Source organism: Anomaloglossus baeobatrachus, chromosome 2 (assembly GCF_048569485.1).
Source record: "Anomaloglossus baeobatrachus isolate aAnoBae1 chromosome 2, aAnoBae1.hap1, whole genome shotgun sequence".
NCBI classification, from domain to species: Eukaryota; Metazoa; Chordata; class Amphibia; order Anura; family Aromobatidae; genus Anomaloglossus; species Anomaloglossus baeobatrachus.
Window position 1 is genome coordinate 330088081 of NC_134354.1, and position 15810 is coordinate 330103890.

Consider the following 15810-nt stretch of genomic DNA (forward strand, 5'->3'; position numbering starts at 1 on the left):
GCAGAGTTTAGGATAGATTGGAGGGGTGCAAGAGTGTTGGAAGGGAGGCCAGAGAGCAGGAGGTTGCAGTAGTCGAGGCGGGAGATGATGAGGGCATGCACTAATGTTTTTGAAGATTCTTGGTTAAGAAAAGCACGGATCCGGGAGATATTTTTGAGTTGTAATCGGCATGAGTTGAAGAGGGCTTGGATGTGTGGCTTGAAGGATAGAGCAGAGTCGAGGGTCACTCCAAGGCAACGAGCTTGTGAGACTGGGGTGAGTGAGCAACCATCAAGTTTGATGGAAAGGCTTGTTGGAGGAGGTGAGTGAGGAGGAGGAAAGACATTCTATTATATTCTATTTTGCATGACCGGCCAACTTGGAGGAATGACTTCACCAAAGAACATGCTTCCTGTCTGCTTCAGCGATAATAATTCTCAGTCGCCAATTGACTAATTACACTCTAAAGTGGCGAACGCCTTGGAAAAGAAACCGCAGGTTACCGTCTTACCAGAAGCTGATTTCTGCGTGAGCACAGCTCCAGCCCCGCAGGAAGACACATCCACCTCCAAGAAGAATTGCCTGTTCATCTTTGGTCTTTGCAGTGCTAGAGCCGATGAGAAGGCCTGCTTGAGGGAAACAAATGCACACTCTCAGCTTCAGAAGTCCACATCTTGGGATTCACCCCCTTACAGGTAGGAGCCGAGATAGGAAGAATCCGGGAAGAAAACTGCAGAATGAATTGGCAATAATAGTTACAAAACCCCAGGAACCACTGAATCGCTTTCAGACAATCAGGACGAGGCCATTTCAGAAATGCCGACACCTTCTCTAGGTTCATCTTCAGCCCAGTGTCAGTTATTATGTAGCCTAGAAAGGGAAGGGACATGTGTTCAATGAGACACTTCTCGACATTAGCTGATTCTCCCTCAGTCTCTGTAGGACCTAGTGAACATTCCTCCTGTGGGTGGGCAGATCGGGAGAGTACAGAAGATTGTCATGTAGGTACTCCACCATGGAAAAATAAAGGACATTCCGGAAAATATCATTGACAAATTTCTCGAAGACTGTCAGAGCATTGCTGAGCTCAAACAGCATCACTCAATACTCATAATATGCAGACAAAAAGGAAGACTTAAGGCCACTTTAAACGCTGCGATATCGTGACCGATATCGCTAGCGTGCGTACCCGCCCCCATCGGTTGTGCAACACGGGCAAATCGCTGCCCGTGGCACACAACATCGCGCGGAGCCGTCACACTACTTACCTGCCTAGCGACGTCTCTGTGACCGGCGAATCGCCTCCTTTCTAAGGGGGCGACTCGTTCAGCATCACAGCTACGTCACAGCAGCGTCACTGAACCGCAGCCCAATAGAAGCGGAGGGGCGGAGATGAGCGGCCGGAACATCCCGCCCACCTCCTTCCTTCCTCATTGCGGGCGGCCGCAGGTAAGGTGAGGTTCCCCGTTCCTGCGGTGTCACACATAGCGATGTGGGCTGCCGCAGGAGCGACGAACTACTTCGTACACCGAGCAGCAGCGATAATCGAGAATAGGGGGCATGTCACCGATGAGCGATTTTGAAAGTTTTTGCGACGATTCAAAATCGCTCATAGGTGTCACACGCAACGACATCGCTAAAGCGGCCGGATGTGCGTCACAAATTCCGTGACCCCAACAAGATCGCTTGAGCGATGGCGCAGCGTGTAAAGCCCGCTTTACATGCCAAAGCTTGCAACCAAAAAAGCAAAAAAAAAATTCTATATATTTTTTGAGGTGTTTTGCATATGAGAATGGCCATTTTCATACCTACCCAGTAGCCATGTTCCTTTGACTGACCGTGCTTCCAGGCCCTCTTCCCCCATTAGCCACAGGTCTTTTCATCCTTTAATGGTGGGTCTCTCTTTTCCCAAACATATGTGTTTTTTAAACCATGAAAGAGGTAGTTATATAGAGTAGGACCCAGTACAATGAGGTTGCCGTGACTTGGCTTCTGGGCAGATATCAATGTATTAAACTCCTTGGCATGTTATGCCCTGTTGCTTATCCTACCAATTTTTTTAAAATAAGTTGTTGGGAGCTGTTGGGAGTACCTTATGATGCTGTGCTCTATGGTGTCTGAACCATTATCCCCTGGGGGAACTGAATTGATTAAACGTCTTGGCATGTTATGCCCTGTTGCAAATCCTAACAATTTTTTTAAAAAAAAAGCTGTTGGGAGTACCTATTGATGCAGTGCTCCATGGTGTCTCAACCATTATCCCCTGGGGAAACTGAATTTTTTAAAATCCTCGGTGTTAGCTAGTGGAATAAAGCCTGAGTTCCAGAGTGAAAGAACTGCCAATTCCCCTGGGCTGCCTGCTTCCCAAACTGGTGTGCAAGAAGGTGGCGCTGATGCCTCCTTCTCCCAACCTGATGTTGGCCAAACTCAATCAACGACCACTTCTGCTTCGGTGTCCCAGCATTCCGTTCAGTTGTCTATACCACAGACCTTTGAAAAGAAGCTAAAATACCCCGTTACGCACCCAAGGGCAGAAACCATAACTGCAAACATTGCACAATTGATAGCCCTTGAGATGTTGCCGTATCGGCTTGTGGGAACAGAGGCTTTCCGTGACCTTTTGGCGGTGTTAGAAACTGAATTTATTAAACTCCTTGGCATGTTATGCCCTGTTGAAAATCCTACCAATTTTTTTAAAAAAAGCTGTTGGGAGTACCTAATAATGCAGTGCTCCATGGTGTTTGAACCATTTCCCCTGGGGGAACTGAATTTATTAAACTCCTTGGCATGTTATGCCCTGTTGCAAATCCTACCAATTTTTTTTAATAAAAGCTGTTGGGAGTACCTTGTGATGCTGTGCTACATGGTGTCTGAACCACCACACCCTAGGGGAACTGAATTTATTAAACTCCTTGGCATGTTATGCCCTGTTGCAAATCCTACCAATTTTTTAAAAAAAGAGCTGTTGAGAGCTATTGGGAGTACCTTCTGATGCTGTGCTCCATGGTGTTTGAACCATTTACCCCTGGGGAAACTGATTTTTTTTTTAAATCCTCGGTGTTAGCTAGTGGAATAAAGCCTGAGTTCCAGAGTGAAACAACTACCACTTCCACGGTGCTGCATAAAACATACATTACAGAATAATTTGAATAGAATTTGAATTGAGGGCCACTGGAGCCGGTGGTGTTGGTGGTGGAGGAGGAGGAGGGCAAGGCCAACACCCAAATGGCCACATTGGCAATAGCACTGTAAAGTGTTATGGAATACGTATTCCAACTTTCACACTAATGATATAGGGGACATAGAAAACTACAAATAACTGCCATCCCTCCCCAATGTGTGTTACAGGACCCACCTGAGAGCCCTCAGAAGTCTGAGATTTGAGGACAGCCAGTGACGCTTTCTACATTTGAATAGAGGGCCGCTGGAGCCGGTGGTGTTGGTGGAGGAGGAGGAAGGCAAGGTCAACATCCCAATGGGCACATTGTAGCTGACCTTTTAAAGTGCTGTCAAATATGTCCCAAAAAAGGAGGTGTGAGACACACCAATATAATATATAAGTTACAGCCCATTCTAATCGAAAAAGAAGGAAAAATGTAAAAAACGAAACGTGTGAACAAATGCTAAAGTGTTTGTTTTGGGAGGTCGGGGCTTGATTTGACGTTTTATTACAGTGATTAGGCACTAGAAACTGTTTCTTAGCAATTTCCCCTCTTTTGCTTTGGTTTGAGAGCTGTTCTGGCAACTATGTAAACGCCGCGTGCTGCTCTGAGCACGTTATTCCAAGACACCAGAAATGCAGTGAGGCACCTCCTACTGGCTGTGCCCATATTGTTTCAGCCTTTTCCCATCCATTTCAGCCTTTTCCTCTCCGACAGGTCCGACGGAAAATTATTCTGGTTTCCCATAGACTTACATTGGGGGTCAAATATTCGCGAATACTCGAATAGCGGCGAGGTATTAGTCGGATATTCGTTGAATCGAATAATAGAGTTTTCGATCATCCCTATTAATGACAGATGTTTGCGACTGTGTATTCATACAGTTGCTTACCTCTAGGGCATACGTTCAGTGGCACACAGTGCTTGCAAATTTTAGCTCAAAAGGCAGTGTAAAGAAAGAATAAGGGGTCCTGTTTGGCTAAGCAGTCAGTTATAAAAGAAACCCCTACATTTGTTTGATACTTGTCTACACTGCTGGACATATAAAAAAAAGTCTCTGCCATTTTCCAAGGGTACTTTAGACAAGTATGGTTTAATAGATCACTGTAATACAACACAACGTATAGCTTATTCTACAGATGGTGCATTATTAATATGGAATTGAAGCAAGTGAGCAATGACCCTCCCCATCTGGTGCTACTGCTCTTCCAAACAGAAGGTTTCAGGGCACTACTGTAGACTGGCTCTCTGCCAAAATATAAAAGGACTGTCCCAAAAAACTGAATTTTGCTGTCTACAAAACAGACAAATTCGTTACCCTTTCACCTAGAATGGACCATTCCCTAAAGTGATTTTAGGCATATACTAAGTTCCTCAACATTGAAATTGCCACACCAAGAAAAACAAGTCACGTAGATATGGAAATCAGGATAGGATTGATAGACATACAATGGAAACAAAATTTTTTAAACATCTGAATTTATTGTCATCTACCTTTGCACTTACCGGCATTGATGTCCCAGATGCGCTCGATGGGAGAAAAGTTTGGACCATACAGGCCATGGTAGCACATTTAGGACACGCAGGCTGCTCACAGTAGCATGAGCAACCTGTGCTTGATGTTGTGTTGTAAAACAGCTCATGGGACATTTTCATGTTCCCTTGTGAAAACCTATTGATGGCATTGCTAAAGTGGTCTCCAGACCAATCTCCATCTATCATTGCTGTGGAGACACGGGGGTCAGTGCAGTGGGTGCTCTCATCCGCTGACCCGGCCGCCTTTAGAAAGACAGCATGGCCCAGGGCTCATCCCAACTGAACGCCCGACTTCCTTAACCGAGGGTGGAACACTACTCAGACAAGACAGGATGAGGGAATCACAATATTAAGACTTTATTGGATCCCCAAACAATTAACGGCATACGGTATGGCACATAACCAGCAAAACCACAGAATGTAACAGGCAACAGTTTCTCACTCTTCCACTGGCTCACCGGGGATTAGAATGTCCGTGCCTCAGAGCTTCCAGGGCTACTTACTCCAAACCAGCAGAACCCCGCTTTCGGCGGGCACCCACCGAGAATGGAATAACGCCAGATTTAGGAAGCTGGCTGAGGGCCGCAAAGCCTGTAGTCAGGTGACGGTATTGTCCCAAGCTGGATTCCTTCCTTAGGTAGTCCTTGATATCTCAGCCGAATCCTTGCATTCGATGCTGAAGTCCATGTAGTATTATAATCCAGGTTCGGTTATGGCTTGCCAATCGGATCCGCAGGTCCTAGATTGATAAAGGAGCCAGCACGATCTGAAAATGGCATGCATCATATAAAAAGTGCAAATTCACAGATTTATTCCAACTGTACTATAATAAAAAAATGAGATTTTTAGCAAATAATTGATCAATTCTTTGAGCCACCCCTGCCAACCTCACGGCAAATCTCAATAGGGGGGTCCTACACTATATTATGTATTTAATGTGCCATGCGGCCTCCTAGATAAAGTTAAAAGCAGAACCATAATGGAGCACACATACCTGTAACCTGTATATAGCCGCTTCCATATTGCAAAAGAGGCAATTATGGATAGAGGCCAGCCCAGGTCCCAGCATGTGGAGCAAGCTCTACACATACCATGACTATATCCTGTATATGTTCTGATATAGTCCTGGTATGTGTAGAGCTTGCTCCACATGCTGGGACCTGGGCTGGCCTCTAACCACAATTGCCTCTTTTGCAACATAGAAGCGGTTATATATACAGGTTACAGGTATGTGTGCTCCATTATGGTTCTGCTTTTAACTTTATCTAGGAGGCCGCATGGCACATGAAATACAGAATATAGTGTAGGACCCCCCTATTGAGATTTGCCGTGATGTTGGCAGGGGTGGCTCAAAGAATTGATCGATTATTTGCTAAAAATCTCATTTATATTACAGTACAGTTGGGATAAATCTGTGAATTTGCACTTTTTATATGATGCATGCCATTTTCAGATCATGCTGACTTCCCTCTCTCTCTGGTTGTAGTTATGCTACAAATGTCTGGTGGCTGGTCACCACCATGCTATGCACGCCTGATCTTGGTTTGCAATATATTCCTCCTGTTGGTAGCTGTTCACATTCAGTTGCCTCACCCTTTCCACAGGCATTGCTGATTAAGCACTATTCTTGGATCTGGTCCGCCTTTATCAATGGTTGCTGTCTGGCACTGGGAGGGTCAGTTCTGATATAGTCCTGGTATGTGTAGCGCTTGCTCCACATGCTGGGACCTGGGCTGGCCTCTATCCACAATTGCCTCTTTTGCAACATAGAAGCGGTTATATATACAGGTTACAGGTATGTGTGCTCCATTATAGTTCTGCTTTTAACTTTATCTAGGAGGCCGCATGGCACATGAAATACAGAATATAGTGTAGGACCCCCCTATTGAGATTTGCCGTGACGTTGGCAGGGGTGGCTCAAAGAATTGATCAATTATTTGCTAAAAATCTCATTTATATTACAGTACAATTGGAAGAAATCTGCGAATTTGCACTTTTTATATGATGCATGTCATTTTCAGATCGTGCTGGCTCCCCTCTCTCTAGGTCCTAGATTGGTATCATGTAGCAAGAGTCTACCCGGGCAATGAACAGTCCTCCTTCTTATACTCCTGAGTTCTCCATTCAGACCATTGGGGTCTTCACGATTGGTGGATAAGACTGGGCTCTTATTGGCTAGATTTCAAGCCGTATACAAAATATCCCTAATCGGCGCTCGCGGTGCAGTCTAGGCTGCACTCTGGAGCTCAGGTGAGAGCTCCATAGTGCAATGCAGGTAACTGAATCCAGGCCTGGCATTACTGGAGATTTCTCCAGTGCGATCTTTCTCTCGCCCCATATACTTGAATGGGTGCGAGAGAAAGAGTCTCACATTACAATCGCAGCATACTGCTATTGTTTTCTCGGTCCGATTGGGGCTGAGAAAATAATCGCTTATGGGTGCTGACACATAGGCTAATATTGGTCCGAGTGGAATGCGATGTTTTATCGCACTCTACTCAGTCGGATTTTGATGCCGTGTGTCTTAGGCCTAAAGAGGAGCAGCTGATTTCTGCGGGAGTGGACGTCAGAGCTGAGGGAACAACAGGAAGATGGAGGCCGCACAGCTCCACATGCACAGCAGGAGAGGAAGAGCAAGAAAAACTCCACACATCATCAGCAACTTATGAAGAAACATAGGTGAGTATATACTTATTGGATCTGTCTGTTTGCTTTTACACACATACTTATGTTGCTTGTACTGTATATAATTGTGCATGTGTGTGTGTATATATATTTTTATATACAGTGGAACCTTGGTTTATGAGAAACTTGGTTTGAGAGCGTTTTGCAAGACAAGCAAAGCTTTTTAAAAATTTGTAACCTGGTTTAAGAGCAATGCTTTGCAATAAGAGCAAATATTCACTGCACACACTTGTGGTTCAGTCCTTTCACCACGCTCTGACCTGCTCTGGAGGTAACTTTCTGTCCATATGTACTGTATTCTGTATACCATTGCACATTACAGTCTATACTATATAGCATATCTATCAATTTGCATTTGTGGATACAGTACTGTACTTTCTTTCTAACCAGTACAGCACATTGCTTGTACTGTAATTAATTGCCTTACAGTATTCCTACCCCATATATGGCTTGGTTCTACCCTTATTTTGGGGTGAATAGATTTGGGGTGTGTTTTTGTGTAATGTACTACAATATAGATTGTCATATGTTTACATAATTTTTTCTCTCTATATTGTACCTCCCGCACAAAAACAATTCTATTGTAAGGTAATGTGTAGTTTATTTTGTTTTATGTTTTTTGCTGAACAGTATTTTGTATTAGTGTACTGTAATAAATTTACATGAATACAGTGTATTATTTAGTATTACTGTAATCAGTTTGTATAAATACAGTAAATATTTTTAGGTTGTGGAGCGAATTGTCTGCGCTCCAATTATTTCCTATGGGAAAATTCACTTTGATATGAGTAACTTGGTTTAAGAGCACACTCACGGAACCAATTATGCTCGGAATCCAAGGTTCCACTGTGTATATACAAACACGTTTGTGTATGTTATGTGAATGTATATATGATGTGTGTATGTGAATGGGTGCATATAGTACATGTATCCCTGTGCATAAAAAGTATGTGCTTGTATATGTGTGTGTGTGTGTGTGTGTGTGTGTGTGTGTATGTATATGTATATATATATATATATATATATATATATATATATATATAATATATATATATATATATATATATACACACACACACACACAGTACAGACCAAAAGTTTGGACTTTGGACACACCTTCTCATTCAAAGAGTTTTCTTTATTTTCATGAATCTCAAAATTGTAGATTCACATTGAAGGCATCAAAACTATGAATTAACACATGTGGAATGAAATACTTCACAAAAAAGTGTGAAACAACTGAAAATATGTCTTATATTCTAGGTTCTTCAAAGTAGCCACTTTTTGCTTTGATTACTGCTTTGCACACTCTTGGCATTATCTTGATGAGCTTCAAGAAGTAGTCACTGGAAATGGTGTTCCAACAGTCTTGAAGGAGTTCCCAGAGATGCTTAGCACTTGTTGGCCATTTTGCCTTCACTCTGCGGTCCAGCTCACCCCAAACCATCTCGATTGGGTTCAGGTCTGGTGACTGTGGAGGCCAGGTCATCTGTCGTAGCACCCCATCACTCTCATTCTTAGTCAAATAGCCCTTACACAGCCTGGATGTGTGTTTAGGGTCATTGTCCTATTGACAAATAAATGATGGTCCAACTAAACGCAAACTGGATGGAATAGCAAGATGCTGTGGTAGCCATGCTGGTTCAGGTAGCTTCAATTTTGAATAAATCCCCAACAGTGTCACCAGAAAAGTACCCTCACACCAACACACCTCCTCCTCCATGCTTCACGGTGGGAACCAGGCATGTAGAGTCCATCCGTTCACCTTTTCTGCATCGCACAAAGACATGGTGGTTGGATCCAAACATCTTAAATTTGGACTCATCAGACCAAAGCACAAATTTCCACTGGTCTAATGTCCATTCCTTGTGTTCTTTCGCACAAACAAGTCTCTTCTGCTTGTTGCCTGTCCTTAGCAGTGGTTTCCTAGCAGCTATTTTACCATGAGAGCCTGCTGAACAAAGTCTCCTCTTAATAGTTGTTCTAGAGAGGTGTCTGATGCTAGAACTCTGTGTGGCATTGACCTGGTCTCTAATCTGAGCTGCTGTTAACCTGCGATTTCTGAGGCTGGTGACTCGGATAAACTTATCCTCTGCAGCAGAGGTGACTCTTGGTCTTCTTTTCCTGGGGCGGTCCTTATGTGATCCAATTTCTTTGTAGCATTTGATAGTTTGTGCCACAGCACTTGGGGACACTTTCAAAGTTTTCCCAATTTTTCGGATGACTGACCTTCATTTCTTAAAGTAATGATGGCCACTCGTTTTTCTTTACTTAAAATTTGTATTATGGCAAGAAAAAGCAGCTAACAGTCTATTCAGTAGGACTCTCAGCTGTGTATCCACCAGACTTCTGTACAACACAACTGATGGTCTCAACCCCATTTAGAAGGCAAGAAATCCCACTTAGTAAACCTGACAGGGCACACCTGTGAAGTGAAAACCATTTACGGTGACTACCTCCTGAAGCTCATCAAGAGAATGCCAAGAGTGTGCAAAGCAAAAGGTGGCTACTTTGAAGAACCTAGAATATAAGACATATTTTCAGTTGTTTCACACTTTTTTGTTAAGTATTTCATACCACATGTGTTAATTCATAGTTTTGATGCCTTCAATGTGAATCTACAATTTTCAGAGTCATGAAAATAAAGAAAACTCTTTGAATGAGATGGTGCGTCCAAACTTTAGGTCTATACTGTATATCTAATATATAAAGCTGAATGTGTGTATGTGTGTGTATGTGTGTATGCATGTCCGGGATTGGCATCCACACCGACGCAGCTACAGCCACAAAATTTTGCACACTCACACTTCTGGACCCCGAGAGCGTCATAGGCTATGTTTTGAGGGGAAATTTTAACCCCGCTCTTTACAGTTATTCAACAAAAAACCTGCCTCCATTAAAGCGAATGGAGCTGGGAGCCACAGTGCAGCCAGAACTTCAGAAGAATGCGCAGCCACGCCCTTATATGGAATGTTGGCGTGTCACAATGCAGCCAGGGAAAGAGACAGACACAGAGCCACGCCCTTATATGGAATGTTGGCGTGTCACAATGCAGCCAGGGAAAGAGACAGACAGGGAAAGAGGCAGACACAGACAGGGTAAGAGACAGACACAAAGAGACAGACACAGACAAAGAAACAGACTGACAGGGAAAGAGATGTCGCGGGCGGAGGAGGGGACGCCGCGCTCTCCCTACTGCTCGGGTCCGGCTGCCGCTGCTGCTGCGGCCTCTGCTGCTCGGTGGCTCGAGCGATGGGCCGGATCCCGGGGACTCGAGCGGCGCTCCTCGCTCGTGAGTGAAAGGGGATTGGGATTCGGGATTGTTTATTGTCCGTGACGCCACCCACGGTTGTGGTGATTTGTTGACACCACCGCTGCTCTGTATGGGGATCCCGGGAGTGGTGGTATGGAGCAGCCAGATGTTAATCCTCCCCTCCGTGGGTAGGGGGTTGGTTGTCCCGGGGCCCAATGATGAGGTGGGTGATGCAGGGCTTGGTGGGGTGCAGGGACGCGGGGGCAGCTCTGTGCCTTGCGGCACTGTGGTACTCACTCAGCCTGAGACGATGACACAGTTCTCGGTAAAACACACGGCTGGAAAGACGGTTCCCACGGACGGCTGCACTTGCTTTCCCCAGTAGGTGACGGTCCCTTTTCCCTGCACCTAAGATGATGATGGTTGCGATGGGTTCCCACCGGTAACCCGCTCCCCGGCTTGGATATGGGCCGGAGGAGCCCTACTTTGCCCGCAGGCGCTGGCCCTGAGAAACTGGTGCCCTGGCGGTGGCGGTGTCTCTCTGTTACGGTTGGACGTTACCTTCAATCGGGACTTGGTTGTTAGGAGACAGACGTCCCCTTCACTGACGGATTTGGCAAATTATGGCGACTCCTAGCCTTGCCGGGATCCGAAAGGCCCCTGCCCTGGTGCTGACTGTTCTTCGTATACTGCTCCAGACCGCCGGGTCACCACCCGTCCGCGATCCTTCCAGAAACCTCCGAGCAGTCCCCCTGCAGACTATCACCGCCGTCTGCTGACCTTGCTGTCACTGTCCGGCGGCACACACCCGGACCAACTTCAGGCTTTACTACTGTCACTTTTCTGTCACTTCAGCTTTTCTCTTTAGCTCCACTACTGCTTCCTTCTACTTCACTCCCCTAACTCCACTCCTCCTCAGACCCTAGTCTGGCTTCAACTGCCTGGTTCTCCCGCCTCCAGGGCTGTGAACTTCTCGGTGGGCGGAGCCAACCGCCTGGCCCACCCCCTGGTGTGAACATCAGCCCCTGGAGGAAGGCAACAAGGATTTTGGTAGCCTAATGTCAGGTTTCCGGGTTTTCCAGTTCTCTTTTGAAAGAGCTTGCCCTCAGTTAACATGGAGTTTAATGTTCTGTTGCCCTACTTCCTGTCCAGCTGCTTAAAAGGCCGCCTCTAAGCCTAGTCCAGTGCCTGAGTATACTGCTTGCTGTGTGCTCCTGCTTTGCTGCTTCTACTTCCTGATTGCCTTTTGGATCCTTCTGAAAGACTACCGACCGACTCTGGACCATACCCGGTTTCTCCAAGCTGTGCCCGGACTCCGTCTGCCGTCTTTGGTCAGCACTTCTGCCCGGTTCCTTCTGGTTCGTAACCACTCTGGACTATCATCCCGTACGGACACTTCTGGACTTTACCACTTGCCCCTTGTGTCCCGGCTGCTGCGCATTTAGGCCTTTCGGGGTGATTGCCGGACAGTCCCTGTATAGGGGTTCGCTCTGGTGGTCTCCCTGGGGGAGTCCGGTGCGTGGCCCCGGGAATCACCTTCGCTCCGTTTCGGGAAGGTATTTCGTGTGTGTGTTCTACTGTGTTTGTTCCGTTGTGTATCTACCGTGGTTACATATTATAAACATCTTGTACCAAGAACTCGTCTCTGGTTGTCATTGCCCTAACGCTATCGAAATCCTCAGAACGTACAATAGTATCACACCTAGGTGTTCCCAACTGGGGTGTAGGGTGTGGTGGTGTTATGACCTGTGACCCCTGGCTTGCCCAGGGCGTCACATTCCCCCTTAGCAAAATGAAGACCGTCCGCGGGCTGCCCGTCCAACACCGGTTTTATTTTCTGAAAAATATATAAAAGAGAATAACACGCATACAACTTATGACATCATCCCACATCGGGAGGTTCAGTCCTTAAACGTTGCTAACGGTTTACGGTTACGGTCTCCGCTCTCTCCCACCCAAGCAACCTGGCCCTGATGCTGCCCCTAAAGCCCAGGCAGCACCCCTTTACCCCAGTCCTGCACCAAGTCACCCGAGCGGGATCTGTCCTTCCCGTCCAGAGGGTAGCCACCGGTTCCTGTGGTGGCTGGGCCCCAGCCTGCTCTGCTGAGGGCCCTCCCTCCAACCTGCCTCTCCGGAGGCGGCAACTGCGGAAACGGTAACGGTAAAACAACTTATTTACATGCCACTAACGTTTGTGGTTGCCCTGCAAGTTCACGGGCTTGTCCATGAGCAGTTCTTCATGCAACTTTTTAAACGGTCCCCACGGGGACAACGGTGCCGGCTACGGCCGGTTTCCAATCACGGTTGAATCAGGTGAACTTCACGGTTTCATTTTACTTATCATCATTTTTCAACAAACTTTTAAACAAACACTCAGTGGTGGTCCCAACGGGGACTGGACAACGGTGCTCCGCTGCCCTACTCCGGATATTCAGCTTCATCCGAGGGAGGGGGTGCAGAACTCACTCGGCTCTCCTGGCTGCCCCTCAGTTTTGCATCTAGGGCGAACCACCCCCTCTCTCCACAGTGCCGGGTATACTGCATGATGTCGCCCGGCATCAGGTTACGGCCGGGATGCTCCTCAGGCAGGTGGGCATTCACATCCCGCCGGGCTATAAAACACCTCAGCATCTAGGCCCGGTTCATATATAAACCCATAGCCCCGGCGGACATCAAACCGCCTCACCTGCCCTTCGTACAGCGGGCCCCGGACACGGAACGTTGCTTGAACGTTGCTTGAACGTTGCTCTTTTTCTCTAATTGCTCGGGCCACCAGCTCCGCTTTCTTCTTCTCTCTTTCACCGATCTCCAGGCCCAGCGGTACCGGCTCCCTGTCCCAGTACGGCGCTGCTGCGAGCTCCGGCGCACGGGTCGGGCCCCGCAAGACCTGTTGGATATTGCCCACTGCTGGTACTCTGGGCGACAGGTCCCGCGGTGACGTGGCCTTGGACGCCGCCTTGCAGCGACAACCCGGCGCTACCTCAGCCGAGGTGTGGGGGATGGGCACAGGGGCTTTCCGCAGCTGGGCCTCCGGCTCGGAACGGGTCATCAGCTCCGGCTCGGGGATTTTCTCTGGAGACGCCTCCGGTGCGGTTTTCGGAGCCATCCAGGGCAACATCTCCGGTCGACTACGGGCTCCGGCTACAAGTCGGCCCGCCTGGGCGGGCATGCTGGGTATTGCTACCAGTTGCGGTGGTAGCGGGCCTAGTGGCGGGGTCACGGCTTCCGAGACGGGTGGCGAGGGAGGCAGCGGGGGGAGAGGGCTTGGACCGGGTCCCGCAGCCGCGATGACCGGCCCTTCAAGGGCATCGGGGCGTGGGTCACTCACCCTCCTTTCCTCCGCTTCCTCCTCGCGTCTCCGCACGGTCGCTATGACGTCCGCCATGTCGGTCTCCCACTCCTCCATGAGGAGCTGCATCTTAACCTGCAGCCTTTGGTAGAGCTGCGCGGTCCGGATCTCCACCCACGCCGCGGTTCCAGGCGCGGGGGCTACGGTGCTGCGGCACGGCATGAACATGTTGCTGGCGGCCTCTCCCAGGAACAAGATGGCTGCAGGGTCCTGGCGTCCCTGCTTTTATAGCCGCGCTCACATACAGCTAGCCACCATTCCGTCTCCTTCAGCCTCTTTCCGGCCCCTCCTCTCTCGGGGTGGGGTTTTGGCCTTCGCGCCTCTACTACTCGAGAAGACGCTCGAGCGGGAACTTTTCGCGCCAAAGATGGCGACTTCTGAATTTTTCCGGCCGGATACCTCCGGCGGTCACAAGGCGCACCTCTACCCAACGGCAGAGCAGTAAGATCCTGTTCGTGACGCCAAGTTGTCGCGGGCGGAGGAGGGGACGCCGCGCTCTCCCTACTGCTCGGGTCCGGCTGCCGCTGCTGCTGCGGCCTCTGCTGCTCGGTGGCTCGAGCGATGGGCCGGATCCCGGGGACTCGAGCGGCGCTCCTCGCCCGTGAGTGAAAGGGGATTGGGATTCGGGATTGTTTATTGTCCGTGACGCCACCCACGGTTGTGGTGATTTGTTGACACCACCGCTGCTCTGTATGGGGATCCCGGGAGTGGTGGTATGGAGCAGCCAGATGTTAATCCTCCCCTCCGTGGGTAGGGGGTTGGTTGTCCCGGGGCCCAATGATGAGGTGGGTGATGCAGGGCTTGGTGGGGTGCAGGGACGCAGGGGCAGCTCTGTGCCTTGCGGCACTGTGGTACTCACTCAGCCTGAGACGATGACACAGTTCTCGGTAAAACACACGGCTGGAAAGACGGTTCCCACGGACGGCTGCACTTGCTTTCCCCAGTAGGTGACGGTCCCTTTTCCCTGCACCTAAGATGATGATGGTTGCGATGGGTTCCCACCGGTAACCCGCTCCCCGGCTTGGATATGGGCCGGAGGAGCCCTACTTTGCCCGCAGGCGCTGGCCCTGAGAAACTGGTGCCCTGGCGGTGGCGGTGTCTCTCTGTTACGGTTGGACGGTTGCCTTCCATCGCGACTTGGTTGTTAGGAGACAGACGTCCCCTTCACTGACGGATTTGGCAAATTATGGCGACTCCTAGCCTTGCCGGGATCCGAAAGGCCCCTGCCCTGGTGCTGACTGTTCTTCGTATACTGCTCCAGACCGCCGTGTCACCACCCGTCCGCGATCCTTCCAGCAACCTCTGAGCAGTCCCCCTGCAGACTATCACCGCCGTCTGCTGACCTTGCTGTCACTGTCCGGGGCACACACCCGGACCAACTTCAGGCTTTACTACTGTCACTTTTCTGTCACATCAGCTTTTCTCTTTAGCTCCACTACTGCTTCCTTCTACTTCACTCCCCTAACTCCACTCCTCCTCAGACCCTAGTCTGGCTTCAACTGCCTGGTTCTCCCGCCTCCAGGGCTGTGAACTCCTCGGTGGGCGGAGCCAACCACGTGGCCCACCCCCTGGTGTGAACATCAGCCCCTGGAGGAAGGCAACAAGGATTTTGGTAGCCTAGGTGTTCCCAACTGGGGTGTAGGGTGTGGTGGTGTTATGACCTGTGACCCCTGGCTTGCCCAGGGCGTCACAGAGACACACAGGGAAAGAGAGGGAAAGAGACAGACAGGGAAAGAGACAGACAGGGAAAGTGACAGAGATAGATAGACAGACAGGGAAAGAGATAGAAAGAGAGAGACAGAGAGATATATACAGAGGGGGAGACAGACAGAGAATGGGAGAGAAAC